Source organism: Mauremys mutica, chromosome 15 (assembly GCF_020497125.1).
Source record: "Mauremys mutica isolate MM-2020 ecotype Southern chromosome 15, ASM2049712v1, whole genome shotgun sequence".
NCBI classification, from domain to species: domain Eukaryota; kingdom Metazoa; phylum Chordata; order Testudines; family Geoemydidae; genus Mauremys; species Mauremys mutica.
The window spans coordinates 764347-775916 of NC_059086.1; positions in this window are offsets into that span (position 1 = coordinate 764347).

Sequence of the window (11570 nt, forward strand, 5' to 3'; positions counted from 1 at the left end):
CTCCGTTCCCAGGGGACAGGGGACCCCAATTCAGTAGCACTAACCATCCCTGTTATTGCAGCCGCAGACCTGGGGCCAGAGAGACCAAGCTCCCCGTTGAGAGGGGTCCCCATGGGGCAGGGGGGCACATCGGGGAGCACCCCCCAACTCTGAGCCTGCTCTAGGCACATGGTGGGGGGCGAGGGGATTCAGCCTCCAGCAGCTGCCAGGCAGCCCCTCCCCTCCCCAGCAAAGCGGGAATCCCCCTCCCTTAGCCCCATGGTGGGAATTCCCCACAGCCTGGACAATCCCCAGGCTGCAGCCCTGGACAAAGTCAGAGGCCCCAGGTCCAGACTGAGGGGCACCAGGACTGGAGGGGGAGGGGGAGCCCAGGGCTGGGCTAGCAGGGGCTGCGGGTTGGGAGTGAGGGGCACTGGCAGGGCTGGGCTAGCAGGGGCTGCGGGTCGGGAGTGAGGGGCACCGGCAGGGCTGGGCTAGCAGGGGCTGCAGGTCGGGAGTGAGGGGCACTGGCAGGGCTGGGCTAGCAGGGGCTGCAGGTCGGGAGTGAGGGGCACTGGCAGTGCTGGGCTAGCAGGGGCTGCGGGTCGGGAGTGAGGGGCACTGGCAGAGCTGGGCTAGCAGGGGCTGCGGGTCGGGAGTGCGGGGCACTGGCAGGGCTGGGCTAGCAGGGGCTGCGGGTTGGGAGTGAGGGGCACCGGCAGGGCTGGGCTAGCAGGGGCTGCGGGTTGGGAGTGAGGGGCACTGGCAGGGCTGGGCTAGCAGGGGCTGCAGGTCGGGAGTGAGGGGCACTGGCAGAGCTGGGGGGAGCCCAGGGCTCCGTGGGGGGAGGGGGGCACTGTGCAGGGCCGGTCCAGCAGATGAAGGTGGCTCCTGGAGGCAGCTCGGTGCCAGGAGGGAGGGGGGCGGCTCGGGGAGCCCAGCTGGGTGGGGGATTCAAGCCCTGCACAATCCCCCTCTGTTCCAGGGTCTGTGAGTGTCTGTGCCGGACCCGGGTGTGTGTGTGTCATGTGTGCACCGCGTGGGCGACAGGTCAGGCGCTGCAAGGGGGGTGCTGGGATACCGGGGCCTGGCTGGGCCACGCCTGGGAAGAGCCACAGAGCGGCTCTGTGGGTGTTCACGTGTACGCCTGTCTCTGCCTGTGCATTAGTGTGTGCGAGCACTAGTGTGTGTTCACGTGTACGCCTGTCTGTATGTCAGTGCACTAGTATACGTGTGTTCACATGTACGCGTCTCTGCCTGTGCATTAGTGTGTGCGAGCACTAGTGTGTGTTCACGTGTACGCCTGTCTGTATGTCAGTGCACTAGTATACATGTGTGTTCACATGTACGCCTGTCTCTGCCTGTGCATTAGTGTGTGCGAGCACTAGTGTGTGTTCACGTGTACGCCTGTCTGTATGTCTGTGCACTAGTATACATGTGTGTTCACATGTACGCCTGTCTCTGCCTGTGCATTAGTGTGTGCGAGCACTAGTGTGTGTTCACATGTACGCCTGTCTGTATGTCAGTGCACTAGTATACGTGTGTTCACATGTACGCCTGTCTCTGCCTGTGCATTAGTGTGTGCAAGCACTAGTGTGTGTTCACGTGTACGCCTGTCTGTATGTCAGTGCACTAGTATACATGTGTGTTCACATGTACGCCTGTCTCTGCCTGTGCATTAGTGTGTGCGAGCACTAGTGTGTGTTCACATGTACGCCTGTCTGTATGTCAGTGCACTAGTATACATGTGTGTTCACATGTACGCCTGTCTCTGCCTGTGCATTAGTGTGTGCGAGCACTAGTGTGTGTTCACGTGTACGCCTGTCTGTATGTCTGTGCACTAGTATACATGTGTGTTCACATGTACGCCTGTCTCTGCCTGTGCATTAGTGTGTGTTCCCCGTACACTTGTGTGCAAGCACTAGTTTGTGTATGCCTGTGTGCATCAGTGTTTGTGTACATGTATACCTGTGTGTGTCTGTGCATTAGTGTATGTGCATGTGTTCACATGTACGCCTGTCTGTGCTTGTGCCTTAGTGTGTGTGTGTTCACCTGTACGGCTGTGTGCATGCGCATTTGTGTGTTGTATTCCTGTCTTGTGTACGCCTGTCTGTGCACTAGTGTACATGTGTGTTCACATGTACACCTGTCTCTGCCTGTACATTAGTGTGTGTACACATACACCTGTCTGTGTGTGCATGTGTCTGTGCATTAGTGTGTGCGAGCACTAGTGTGTGTTCACGTGTACGCCTGTCTGTGCACTAGTGTACATGTGTGTTCACATGTACACCTGTCTCTGCCTGTACATTAGTGTGTGTACATATACACCTGTCTGTGTGTGCATGTGTCTGTGCATTAGAGTGTGGGGGAGTGTGTGAGAGAAAGACACACACACGGGGGGGGGGATGCTCTCTGCTCCCTGCCCTCCAGGCAGGTGTCCGATACTCCAAGTGGCGCGTGGACCTACCTTCCCCATGGTGCCTGACCCCGTTCACAACGCAATGGTGGCCTCGTGCGAGGCCACGTGTCCTTCCCAGTCCCCCCGGACGGGGAGCCAAGGGACACTGCCCGGGGGTCCTGGGCTGGGGGAGCTGCCCTGTCCCCTCCCCCACGCAGTGGAGGGGGTGAGAGGTGCCTGGTTAGTACAACCCCCATGCCCCCCCCCCGGAGGGACAGACCCCACTGTGGGACTGGGCAGGTGCATTGTGGGAGGGGGCTGCTGGTGGCTCTGGGCCCGATCCTGCCCCTGGGGAGGTTGGGGCCAGTGGGGCCAGTGGCTGCTCCTGGCTGGCCTGGCCCTGCCCCAAACGCCACATGGGGACGCATCCAAACCAGCCATTCGGGGGGGTGGGCTGGATGGATGGACGGGGGGGTCGGGAGGAGGGGGCAGACAGGCGGGGGGAAGGCGGAGGTGGGGTGGACGGACAGACAGACTGGGGGCAGGCAGGCGGTGGGACAGACAGATGGGTGGGGGCAGGCAGGCTTGGGGGTCCGACGGACGGACGGACAGACTGACAGACGGGGAGCAGGCAGAGGGGGGCGGACGGACAGGCTGGTGGGGGGCGGACAGACAGACGGACGGGGGCAGGCGGGGGGGGGCCGACAGACAGACGGGGGGCAGGTGGGGGGCAGACAGACAGACGGACGGGGGCAGGCTGGGGGGGGCAGACAGACAGACGGGGAGCAGGGAGAGGGGGGCGGACGGACAGGCTGGTGGGGGGCAGACCGACAGACGGGGGGGCAGGTGGGGGGCAGACAGACGGGGGGCAGGTGGGGGGACGACAGACGGGGGGCAGGCTGGAGGGGGCGGACAGACAGGCTGGTGGGGGGCGGACAGACAGACGGACGGGGGCAGGCTGGAGGGGGCGGACAGACAGACGGGGGGCAGGCTGGAGGGGGCGGACAGACAGACGGGGGGGCAGGTGGGGGCTGCAGCGGGCGGCCCCAGCTATCGCCGCCCGCGGGCGGGTCGCACCGATTCGCCGCCCGGCGCCGCTCCCTGGTTGGCCCGGCCGCTGTTACCGGGGGACGCGGCTTCTGCCGCCGCAACTTCGCCTGGAAACCGGCCGCGCTGCTGCGCCTGCCCCGAGCCGCCGCGCTGAGTGGCTGGGCCGGGCGGGCCGGCCCCGAACCGGCCGCAGCCCCACCGCGCCCAGCTCGGGGGGCTGGATGTGAAATGTCTCCGCCCAGGGCATCCCAGAGCCGGGAGAGAACCCAGGAGTCCTGGCTCCCAGCCCCCCACTCTAACCACTAGTCCCCACTCCCCTCCCAGAGCTGGGGAAAGAACCCAGGACTCCTGGCTCCTAGCCCCCCGCTCTAACCACTAGACACCACTGCCCTCCCAGTGCCAGGGAAAGAACCCAGGAGTCCTGGCTCCCAGCCCCCCATTCTGACCACTAGACCCCACTCCCCTCCCAGAGCTGGGGAAAGAACCCAGGAGTCCTGGCTCCTAGCCCCCTTATTCTGACTGCCAGCCCCCCTCCCACACACCTCAGAAATGCAACCCCCAACACTGGCAGTTGGTGTTAGTGCTGCTGCCCCCCAGGATTCCTGTGAGCCCCTCACTAGGTGTGTGTGTCTGTGTGGGCCCATGGGATGTGGGTTTTAACAGCAAAGGGGTTTCTCAGCTTTCGCTGTGTTACAGCAGGGCAAATCCAGAGTCGCCCCATTGAACTCAGAGCCCATGGAGAGTCGCTGCCCTGAGCATGCTGGAGTCATGACGTGTGGCCCCTGGTGCGACGCACGGCCCCTGGTGCGACGCACGGCCCCTGGTGCGGCGCACGGAGGGCGTAACAGCAGACCCTGGCACATTCTCCCCATGGTGGAGAGGGGAGCTGAGGGCCTGAGAGAGGCAGGGACTTGCAGGGACTAGAATCCAGCTCTCCTAGGCAAGCTCTTTCAGCCCATGCTGCCTCTGGCCCCAGAACGCCCCAGTTCTCGCCCCTCACAGCCCGCAGGCCGGACGGCACATCCTGAGCCGCATCGCCGCAGCGCAGCTCTTCCCCCACTGCAGCCTTCAGCGACGGAAACACAACGCTGATGAAAGTCACCTCTGAGTCACACGCCCCAGCGGCTTTGGGAACCGGTGCTTCCTGCCACCCCAGCCACTCGCCCTGGGTCCCGGAGCCCCCCGGAGCCTGCTTCTCCCCGGAGCGTGTGTGTGTGTTCGTGTGCAGCTGGGTAGGGACCTCTTAGGGTCTGTATCTGTCCATCTTCCCACCTGCTGTCATGTGTAACACCCAGCTCGGGTTGCCGAGGTGCCCAAAGTGCCTGTAATTGGTGCCTGAACTCATGCAAGATTCATGTGTATTTGTGAGCTCTTTGAGGCAGGGTCTGTGCTGTTCTCGGTCTGGGCGGTGCCCGGCGTGACGGGGCCCTGATCTCGGCCGGGGTCTGGGCAGCGCCCGGCACGACGGGGCCCTGATCTCAGCCAGGGTCTGGGCAGCGCCCGGCACGACGGGGCCCTTATCTCAGCCAGGGTCTGGGCAGCGCCCGGCGCGACGGGGCCCTAATCTCGGTGGGGGTCTGGGCAGCGCCCGGCACGACGGGGCCCTGATCTCAGCCGGGGTCTGTGCAGCACCCGGCGCGACAGGGCCCTGATCTCAGCCGGGGTCTGGGCAGCGCCCGGCCCGACGGGGCCCTGATCTCGGTGGGGGTCTGGGCAGCGCCCGGCCCAACGGGGCCCTGATCTCGGCCGGGATTTGGGCAGCGCCCGGCCCGACGGGGCCCTGATCTCGGCCGGGGTCTGGGCGGCGCCCGGCACGACGGGGCCCTGATCTCGGCCGGGGTCTGGGCGGCACCCGGCCCGACGGGGCCCTGATCTCGGCCGGGGTCTGGGCGGCGCCCGGCCCGACGGGGCCCTGATCTCGGTCGGGGTCTGGCCGGCTCCCGGCACGACGGGGCCCTGATCTCGGCCAGGGTCTGGGCGGCGCCCGGCACGACAGGGCCCCAATCTCGGCCGGGGTCTGGGCGGCGCCCGGCACGATGGGGCCCTGATCTCGGCCGGGGTCTGGGCGGCGCCTGGCACGACAGGGCCCTGATCCCGGCCGCGGTCTGGGTGGCGCCCGGCCCGATGGGGACTCTGCTCTTTAAGCACGGTTGCAGCACAGACAACAAATCACAATGGTGCTAACAGTACATGGCACAGGACCATGGGCTCAGAGGACAGGGACACAGTTCGGGTTTGTGAGGAGGCAGCGTGATGTGTTATTTGCCCCAGGGGAAGCTTGGGGTCAGAGCTAAGGTTATTCTCATAGAAGTTACAAGGATAGGGGGTGTCTGTAACCACCATGGTGCCTTCAGTGTCTCATTTAATCTGCACCACGAAGCGTGTGGTGACAGTGCGACTGGTTCTGTGTCGCTGCAACGCCCCCCCACTTGTGCTAAGCCTGGGCCCTGGAGCAGTCAGCATCTCAGCCATAGGGCCTGGCTGCATTCAGGGGGTTTGCCGTGAATTGTGCCATTTACCCACCCTTCCCATTGCACGGGTGCAAGAGCTGCTTTAACCAGTGCTGGGAGAGGGGGAGGTTCACCTGGCACTAGTGCAAGGGGGGAGGACCCAGGGGGTGCATGTTATGGCTGCACTGCGGGGTGGCAGACGCTAAATATCCTCTCAGGGCCCTGGTAAGAGAGGCATCTGGAGCCACCGGTGGGGTGAGGGGACAGGCTGTGAAGGCCAATTGCAGCAAACCCCCCCGCCCCCCGGTTTCCTCCCCCTCCCTCAGACAGGGATTGGGAGCCACAGGAGTCACACGAGGGCACAAGCCCAGCCTGACTTGGGGGGCGGGGGGGGGGTGGTTCTCCCCAGCAGGGCTCAGACTAACTTCATCTCACTTCCCAACCAACCCCCCCTCCACCCCAGTTCTGCACGGTCCCGAATCCCATGCACCCCACTCCCCCACATTCCCATGCAGTGCTAGGCCCCAAACACTCGGGGGCCCCATTTCCCTCTCATGGATCCAGCAGCCCCCCCCCGTCCTCACCCCATTCCTCACTGTGCACCCCCACGCTCCATTCATGCACCAACCCCCCCATACCCTCAGTACACCCCCAGCACCCCAATTCCTATGCATGCACCCCCACAGCCCAGTGCATGCAGGCTGCACCTCCATCCTCCTCCCTAGCTACCTACCCCCACGCCCCAGGGCACCCCCGCTGCACCCCCATTCCCATGCACCCCCAGACCTCATACCCCCTCGCCCTTCGGACCCCTGCACGCACCCCTCCCCCCTGGGGGATCCCCGCTCGCCGCAGGCGCCTGCACAAGCCCGAACTTGTCCGCGCGGGGGCGGGCCGGCGCTGACGTCACGGCCCGGGGGGCGGCGCGAGCCTCGAGCCCCGGGAGCGGCTGGAGTCCGCGCGCGACTTGTTGTGGCTTTTGCTTGTCCCGGTGCAGCTGAGGTCGCCGCGCCCGCCCGCCGCGCACAGTCGGAGCCTCCGCGGGACCCAGCGACCCCCGAGCCGCCCCGGGAGGGTTCATGCAGCTGCAGTAAGTGAGGTCGGGGCGGTTGAGCAGGGTCCGGAGGCGGCGAGGCGCGGGAGGCGGAGGCAGGTGCCCGCGGCACATGGCGATTGTTTTGGTGCCGGCCGGGGACGCAGCCGGGGCGGGGCCCGGTGTCTTGGCTCGGTCCTGGGGAGGGGGCAGTGCCCGGGGCGTGGGGCGGTGTTGGGGGGCCGCGGGGCAGGGATTGATAGCAGAGCTGGGGCTCGGGGGGCAGTGCCTGGGGGCCGATGCCTGTGGATGGGGGGGCAGATGCCCAGCCCCCCTCGCCACCCCCAGATCTCTCCTGGAAAACGGGATTTTGCAGCCTCCCCCGGTTGCTCCCAAACTGAGCCGGGCTGGCGGGAGGGGGGACGGGTCCCGTCGGGGCTGCCCGGGTTTGTTTACAAACATTGCCCCCCCCCCGCCCGCTCTGCGGCGACACCTGGTGGGGAGCGCGGGTCCCTGCGCCCCGGAGGGGGCGGCCGCGGTCCCCCTGCCCGGGTCCCTCCCGCTGCCCCCCTGACCGCCCCGTCCCTTGCCCGCAGAGCTCACCGAGCGCCATGGCCAGAGCACCGCAGGAGGGGAGCCGCGCTCAGCCGACAGCCGCCCTGCCAGGGGACCCAGCCTTCCTGCGGGGGGGGGCGGTGGCCCTGCCGCCCGCCGTCTGCCCGGGCAGCCTCGCCCTGCCACCCCGGCTGAACTGCAGCCTGTGCCCCGACGGCCCCGCTCCCTGCTCCTCGCTCTACCGCTGTGTCCGGGGGCCGGAGCCCCCCCGGCGCTGGGACGCCCCCGAGGCTGGCAGGACACATGGTGAGTCTCCCTGCAGGTGCCCCCTACCCGGCCGGGCATCTCGCCCTAGACGGTGCCCCCCAGCACCCATGGGGGGCACCGGCATGGCCAGATGGTGTGGGGCAAGGGGCAGGAAACCCAGCAACTAGGGGATGTCCTGCCCTGGGCATGTGGCCTCCTGTCCCTAGAGGTCAGCTCCTGTCCTGAGCCCCCCCACCCCACCCTTTTATAGCCCTGGCATCTGTGGGTTCCCACCCCTTCTCCCTGGGGGAGGGGACAGCTGCCCCGTGTGGCTGCGGGTGCAGCCGCATCCTGCCCCCCCTTTGCAGGTGCCAGCGGGTGCTGTAGGCAGCCTGTGGCCAGCACAGGCTGGCTCCGGGCAGTGGTTCTGGGAGGGCTGCGCGTGTCCCTGGCACGGCGAGCTGGGCACACGGCTGCCCAGACCCGTTGTGGTGGGCGGCTCGTTCTCAGAGGCACCAGCTCTGGTCGTCTCCGCCCTAGACACGGACCCTTGGGAGCCCTGCAGGGTCACAGGCAGGCAAGCACCAGGCCCTGACCCGCCAACCCCAGGACGAAGGCAGCCTGGGAGAATGGTCCGACTCACCCATGCAGCGCTGCTGAGCTCAGGGGACGGGGGCAACCCAGATACCCCCAGCCAGTCCCCACCAAAGGGGCAGGTCCGTTGTCACCCGTCGTGCAGGCTGGTAACCAGCAGAGCCGGGGGTGGGGCGGGCATGCTCCCTTGCCCGGCACTGGTCCCTGGGTTTTCCTGCAGGGCAGCTCCCCCTGCACCCCCAGCTGCCGCAGACCATTCGCTGTGGCCCTGCTAGCCCCTGCCGGAGACTTCCCGGGGCGGCTCCGAGTCGCTGCGCTGCCCCAGCCTGGCCGGCTCTGTGTCACCATCCGGCTGGGCCTCCGGCTCCCCGCGCCGCATGCAGCTGAGACACCTCGTGTCTGAGTAAACAGTGCACGGCCCCAGACCGCACTGCTGACTCATGGCTCTCCTCCCGCAGGCCGCCGCCGGGCTCACTTGGCTAACGAGGGGCTGCTCGTTAGCAGGCGGCAGGCAAGGAGCCGGGCAGGCAGATGGCACAGTGGGATTGTGGGGATGGGGAGGTTGACCTGGGCAGCTCAGTTGGGCTGACAAGCTCGGGCATGTCCCAGCCGGGCAGAGTTTGATTCTGTGCAGGGCTCCCCCGGGTGAGTCTCCATGGGCAGCGCTGCTCTAGGCTGGGCATGGGGCAGGTCTGTGCTCCCCCCCCCAGCTTGGCACTGGCCAGAGCAGCCACACGAGCCCGTTGCTGAGCTCGGGCCAGGGGTCGTTTGAAATGGGCATCCCGCAGATCAGCCAGGAGATAGGGCTGCTGAGCCCCTGGCCGGGGGCTGCCCCCACCCCACCCCACCCCCCGGCCGTGGGAATTGTTCTGGGCTTTCCTGTTGACGAGCACTGGGGCCTGTGTCTGTCGGGAGCCGTATCCTGGCCCGACCCCTCTGGGCCCCATGCCAGCTCTGGAACCATGCACTGGCTGGGCTCCGCTGCCAGCCCTGCTGTCCCCAGGGGGCAAGGGGCAGAGCCCCCCGCCACCCCCGACCCACTGGGGAAGGTCCTGCCTGGGGTGGGTGCTGGGCTCACCTCTTTCCTGCCCTGCAGCCTGCCTCCCCCCTGACTGCTCGGCTCTGCCCTCCACAGGAGAGCTCCAGCCCAGGCAGGATGAGGGGCCCAACAGGGAGCGGGCCCCCACCGAGCCAGCCCCAGAGGGCGCAGTGTCCAACGGCCGCCTCCCTGGGGAGCCCCTGGACCCGGAGCACGCGCTGGGGGCCCAGCTGCGGCGCATGGGCGACGCCTTCCACCAGGCCCACGAGAGGCAGGTGAGTCCCAGCGGAGAGACCAGGGTGTGGGGGGGGGACCCTTGAAGGGAATTTGTCCAGCCCGGGTGGGGCTCTGGCCTTGCGGCCGGGGGAGTGAGCTCAGGGCAGAGGCGCCCAGCTCCTGGCAAGGGCAGGGTCAGCCCGGGATGCCCCTTGCTGGGGACGGGGGGCTGGAAAGGGTTAATGGCTCTCCCAGGGAAAGAGAGGCAGTAATAGAACCCAGGAGTCCTGGCTCCCCACTCCCCTCCCAGAGGCAGGGCTAGGAGCCCCCCCACACACCCTTGCACTGATCCAGCCCCAGGCATGGGAATCTCACACACACCCCCCTCCCCGTGCAGAAGGGGAGGCTGGGCTCGGGGCGGTTGGGCAAGCGAGCCGCTGAGTCACGCGCTATAAATAGCCCTGGGTATATAAGGCCATGGAGCCAGCGGAGCGGCAGGAGCTGAGCGTGAGCAGGGAGAGGCAGCCCAGCGTAGCCACCCCCGCCGCACGCCCCATGGCAGGGCGCCCTGACCTCCCCCGGCAGCGGCCGGACTGGGTGCTGCTCATGCAGGCAGAGCTGGGAGGCTGCCTGGGGCTCCTGCCAGCCTGGGCACCCCAGGGGTTTAGGAAAGAGGCAGCCAGCCCCGCTGGAGCCTGGGGGCCGGTGCCAGAGGGCTGAGCCCCAGGGGGGGGAACGGCAGAGGGTCCTGCCGCGGCACTAACTCGGCCTCTCTCCGTCCCCGTAGTGGCGGGAGCGGCAGCGGCAGGGAGCGCTCTGGGCCCGTTTCTGCCACTTCGTCTCTCAGCTGCTGGGCGCCTTCTACAACATGCCCGTGGACGTGATGCCTGAGCTGCAGCCCAACTAGCCCCTCGCGGGGCCGGAGCCGGGGGGGGGGGCAGCCCCCCCAGCGTGGACTGCGGAGCCTCTTGGCAAAATGTAGCAACTTCCAGAGCTCATACCCCCCACCCCCCGGCAAGCCCTGGCTCCCGCGGGCTGGGCCCCAGGCTGCTGCCCCGACCACGGGCACCGTCTATTTATTTATTTATTTTCGAGTACTGACTGGGAGCCCCGCGCTGCAGGGCCCTGTGGCGGGGAGCGGCCCCCGCAGAGGCAGCCGCAGGCTCCCCCCACTGTTCCTCTCAGGGAGCGCCATGCGGGGGGGGGGGGACGACAAACACGCATGTGACAGCCCCAGGCGTTGCCTCACCCTCACCCCCGACTCCCCTCGGGGCAGTGGGAAGAGCTGGGCTCCGGCAGCGGCAGGGAGGGCGAACTCTGAAGTGGGCTCAGCCAGCCGCCCCGCTGGGCATCCTGAGGAGTGGGGGGGGGACCCCGCCTGCCCCTCCCCATGCACAGCTTGGGGCTGCGGCTGCGGGCGTGGCCAGCCCGGAGCCCGGCGCTGCACCCAGCCCAGGGGACGCCCTGGCACAGGCTCACTGCGGGGGTGGCCGGAGCACTATAAATACTGTACATAGGGACGCTGTACAGGGAGAGGCGTTGTGTATATAGACCCCGGGCCGCGCTGTACAGACGGGGACATTGTACATAGGGGGACGCGCTTGCTGTACATGAGCAGTGACTTTGTTTTTCTACGTTTCCTTTTCAATAAAACTGGATTTAAGCAAAGAGGCGGCCGCGTCTGTGTCACTCCCAGCCACGGGGGATCCCCAGTGCCCTCGGCCTGGCCGCTCGCAGGGGCTATTTCGGACCTAGGTCAAGGCCCATTTTAGAACAGGAAGCCAGAGGCTGACTTGGCCCAGCCAGGGCCCCTGCCCACGGAGCCAGAGCTGGGTGTGGGAAGGGAACGGCTGCCAGGGAACGGTGCCCGTCCCTGCAGTGCTGCACCCCTGCCCACCAGCTGTGTCCACCAGAGCACCCCAGCCTCCCCCTGCCTGAGCCCACCTTCTCCGGCGAGGGCCAGCGGGCTCTGTCCAGCGGCACGAGGGGGTGGGGGCATGTGGAAAGCAG